We start from the raw sequence: 4,953 nt of genomic DNA, 5'->3' as shown, positions 1-4,953 counted from the left end.
GCGGACTCGCGGGTGGGCGCCTCTAGGCGGCGGGAGGCCGCCCTCTCTACTACTCCTGGCCCCCACTTGCTCAGCTCGTCTTTGGTCCTGAGTGGAGGTCCGCAAACTCAGGCGTGGACCGAGGGAGGCCTCGCCTCCCTCTCTGCCCACTGCCGCCAGAGTCAGAGGCACCCCCTTCCTGAGGTGCCCGCCTAAGCGCCACTACATTCGGGGACTGCTGTTTGTAAGGGTCCGTGAAAAAGAAACGGGTCCAAAATGGAGTCAGTTTTGCTAAACCTCACTGAGACTTAATATCCAACTTAAATGCAGTTTGAGCCTCTTCCAGGAATGGATTTTAAACTGGTCAGTCTGGAATTTTCTGGTGGGCACTAGTGAGGTAATCTGCCTGATAAGACCCCCTTTGTTCCATTAAGGGAAAGTGACCTTGCCTGAAATAATCCACTCTTTTTTATTATTATTATTATTATTATTATTATTATTATTATTATCCTATTGAAGTATAGTTGACAATGTTACATTAGTTTGAGATGTTGAAATAATTCATTCTTAACGTACTAGCCTCCCTCCCCCTTCTGCTGCCTATAAAAACCTTCCATTTTGTACAACTCCTCAGAGCTCTCTTGTACTTGCTCTACTGGGTGTTGCACGATTCATGAATCATTATTGAATAAAGTCAATTAGATATTTAAGGTTACTCAGCTGACGGGTCACCTGGGTGGCCCAGTCTGTTAAGCCACTGACTCGATTTCGGCTCAGGTCATGATCTCAGGGTCAGGAGATAGAGCCAGGTATTGGGGTCCACGCTCAATTCAGAGTCATCTTGAGATTCTCTCTCACCCTCTCTCTTTCTCTGCCCCGCCCCCCCACTTGCACATGCACTCTCTCGCTCTCTCTCAATAAATACATAATAAACAAACAAACAAAACTTTTTTTAAAAAGTTACTCAGCTGCATTTTTTTTTTAAACAGGACTATTCAAGGTACTGCATTTTGGAAAAGGCTGGCAATGGGAAAACCATGCTACCTGAAGCCAACACTGCTCACTGCAAATGCACAAATCACCTCATGCATGCACGTCGTGGTCAGATCTGGAAAGTAGATGGGACAGTCCGCTGCATTATTTTGGCTTCCTGGTCAGAAATTTAATTTATGGCTGCGATTCTGCCTTAAAAATAGCGTTCTGCCCTCTTGGGACTTGACATCACTGGTGGACATGGGAATTTATGCCCAGAGAAATGATTGCCTTATGACACCACCACGCCACATCCTCCCCTCCAATCATGGGGATCAGAGTACTGTGGAAGAAAGTGCTGGGAGTCAAGATGCCCTGATGCCTGGCTTAGCTCTGCCCCTAACCAGGCACCTGACCTTGTCTAAGACTCCTAACCTTTGTGTTCTGCGACATCCTCACCCACACCATGCCTGAAATACACGGTGACTGGTTCTACTAGGTTGCTCCCAGTCAGTGAACCTGAGATTCATCTGCCTCTTGGTCTGACTACCATTGGGAGATCTGTGGTATAATGTGAGAAATCTTATTGGCCAAAGGTCTGGGGGGTTTTCTGTAGCAGCAATGAATTACTGACAGTTCAACGTCCCAGGCAAGGTCCTCAAAGGCCCCTAGGAAGGCTGCCTTCCAACCAAAAGGAATGTTTCCTAGGCCACGTTTCTGTTGACTCTGCAGACAGAAGTCCAGTAAGTCCCTAGAGGTAAACAGCACCAACAGTTCACAGTTCACAGAAAACCCAGTTAGGACCGAATGTGTATCTCCTTCTATACAAGATGTTCCAAGATGTTCCAGCAACCACTGGTGATAGAATACAGTAAAAGACAGATGGGGATCCATGTGTGTAGTGATTAAAGGACTCAAGAAAGAACGTAAGTAACCTTATTAAAGTGTAATAAAACCACCAAATGCCACAGCCAATCAGTGCTGCCCTGGGCAAATGGTTGTTTTGATCTTTTCTAGGCTCTAGATGCTAGAGAAAGCAAGCTTGAATGTGACTAAGTCTTAAAAAGTTTTAGGTTCTAATTAAGAAGCACCCATGAAAGATAAGGCCATCTTCAATCTGGGGTCTTGCCAACACTTAAGATGTTTTTGCTGTGTGTGATGAACGCTATAAACAGTTGTTGGGATGGAGCCCTGGAAAAACCCTCTGTTTATACAGAGCTCCTGCTCTGGCTCCAGAATTACTCTGGCTGTTTAGTCCTGACGGCTGTGTGGGGCACCACCTCTGATCACCCAGGGCAACAGGATTCTCAGTGGAGGGCGGAGAAGCTCAGTCCGAGCGGAGGAGCTGCCCATCACCAGGGAGAAGGTGGAATGTGCTGCGGAACGCAGTCGTCTCACCAGGTGTCCGTTACATAGGCAGGGGGAGGCTCTTTGAGTACTCTGGGTTGCCTCGTCCCCTCTCATGTTGCCAATCCCTGCAGCCCGGAACCCTGCTTACCTACAACTTCACCAAAACTGTGATTTCAAGGGTTCTCAGGCACTTCCCATTTGGCAAACCAAGGGTCAAGTTCCAGGCGTTACTGTCCTTGATCGTCTGTAGTGATCAACACAGTTTAGGATGCCAGTCTTGAAAACCCCTCCCTATTTTCCCAGCACCACCTGCTCTTAAGTGAGCCTTTTAAAAAGGGAGGTGGGCACACAGCTCTAGAGTTGCATTCAGGTTTGGAGCCCTGGCCCTATCGTGTGGGACTACAGGCGAGTTCTTTAAGTTCACAGGGCCTCAGTTTGCCCATCCTTTCACAACAGTGCCTGTGGCGTAGGGCTGCTGTAGAGATTAAATGAGATAATACCTGTGAAATCGTACGTGCCCGATACATGGTAAATGCTCAGTAAATGCTAGCACAGTTTCTTTGGTTATAAAATGGAGTTTAAAATAGGTCTATTGGGGCGCCTGGATGGCTCAGCCAGTTAAACGACTGCCCCCCGCTCAGGTCATGATCCCAGGGTCCTGGAATCGAGCCCAGAGCCTGCATGGGCTCCTTGCTCAGTGGGGAGCCGGCTTCTCCCTTCGCCTGCTGCTCCCCTTGCTTGTACTCTCTCTCTCTTTCTCTGTCAAATAAATAAATAAAATCTTTAAAATATATATAAAAATTTAAAAAATAAAATGCATGGTCGGCGTTCAGTAAATGTTAGGTATTTTTCTTACTATTAGTGACTTCCAATATCATCCTCTATCCCCAGCTCCCGCCTTTTACTGCAGTGGCCTAGATGCCCCTTGTTATGTGAAACTCAACCTGTTCAAAACCGAACTTTCTTGCACTGCCGTCTCCCCCAGCTCTGATGCCCCCAAACTCTCTCTTCCCTGTGTTCTCCATTCATTTGGCCCCTGACCATCCTACCATCAGCCAAAGCAGAGCATCATCCTTGTCTTGTCCTTTCTCCACCCTCTGCACGCAGCTCCTCCTGGTCTCGGGACTCAGGGGCATTTTTGCACTGCTCTGCCTTCCCTTGGGCTACTTAAGGCTCACAGCTCACTGGGGCCACAGCAGCCCTTTTCCAGTAGACCTCCCTCAAGCCATTCAGTTCTAGGCCCCTTCTCTGGTCCCAGCTATCCTCTCTTCCCCTCTCTCCCCCTACAGAGGTCCCCAAAACTCAGCCGGGTTTTCTCTCTTTCAATGCCTGATACCACCCATTCCTTTCCTTTGCATTTTCTTGCCAATTAACAGACTATGCAGTCAGCCATCTTGAACTTCAGTCGCAACTTAGTTGTGTGATCACTACCAGGTGTGACCTGGACAAATCACTTAATTTAAACCTTTAGGGGTGCCTGGGTAGCGCAGTTGTTAAGTGTCTGCCTTCGGCTCAGGGCGTGATCCCGGCGTTCCGGGATCGAGTCCCGCATCGGGCTCCTCGGCTGGGAGCCTGCTTCTTCCTCTCCCACTCCCCTGCTGTGTTCCCTCTCTCGCTGGCTGTCTCTCTGTCACATAAATAAAATAAAATCTTTAAAAAAAATAATAAACCTTTAGGTCCCGGTTTCTTTGACTACCCAATGGGCATAATCCAAATGAAACTGAACTTTCTTGTTTCTACTTTCAGACCCATCATAGCAGAGTGTGGCATTTGCCTGCAAATATGCACTTGCAGAAATGCGTTATTTTGTTTTGATAAAAATATAGACTTAGACATGGAATCTTACCATTTGCATTGTTTGCAAGTTGCATTTTCACTTAACTGTGTTGTGGCGATATGGGACGACTGGGTGGCTCAGTCAGTTAAGTGTCTGCCTTCAGCTCGGGTGAAGATTCCAGGGTCCTGGGGTTGAGTCCCCCTGGAGATACACCAGGAAGCAAATCCAAGATGAATCCTGTTTTCATGCAGTTCAGCATATGCCAGTGGAGGAACAAAGGAATATGCTGGAGAAATGAATAGAATAGAGATGATATGAAGTAGTGATGAGTGGGAAAGGGGAAGGGAAAGCAGGGGAAGAAGATTGAGAACGTCAGGTGAGGGCTGCAGTCTGGTTAGGGTGATAAGGAAGGATTCTCTGGCAGGGTGGCCCCAAGTGAAAACCTACAAGAGGTTGTCATAGCTTGTATCCCCAGGGAAGCAGAGTCTAACACTGAGATGAGCATTAAAGAAGTTTATTAGGGAGTGCTCTCAGGATTACCACCTGTGGGGGAAGGGAAAGAAACAGAGCTGGGTGGAGGAAGTGGTTGGGCTGGGGTACCATTATAACAGCACCTCAGCTAGCACCCCTTTCCCCCACAGAGCACTCTGGAGCTGGGGTGACCCTTTGGAATTGCCCCAAGTTGAAGGGAAGGAGGTGGGCCTTTATCCATCTACATTTTTTTAAAGATTTTATTTAATTATTTGACAGAGAGAGAGGTAGCGAGAGAGGGAACACAAGCAGGGGGAGTGGGAGAGGGAGAAGCCGACTTCCTGCTGAGTGGCTGGAATAATAAGTCTATCAGTCCCACAAGGGTGGGTATGGGTGACACGCCA

This window comes from Ursus maritimus, unplaced genomic scaffold (genome assembly GCF_017311325.1).
Source record: "Ursus maritimus isolate PB19 unplaced genomic scaffold, ASM1731132v1 scaffold_7, whole genome shotgun sequence".
NCBI classification, from domain to species: Eukaryota; Metazoa; Chordata; class Mammalia; order Carnivora; family Ursidae; genus Ursus; species Ursus maritimus.
The sequence above is the reverse complement of the archived record's forward strand: the minus strand, read 5'-3'. Positions refer to the sequence as shown.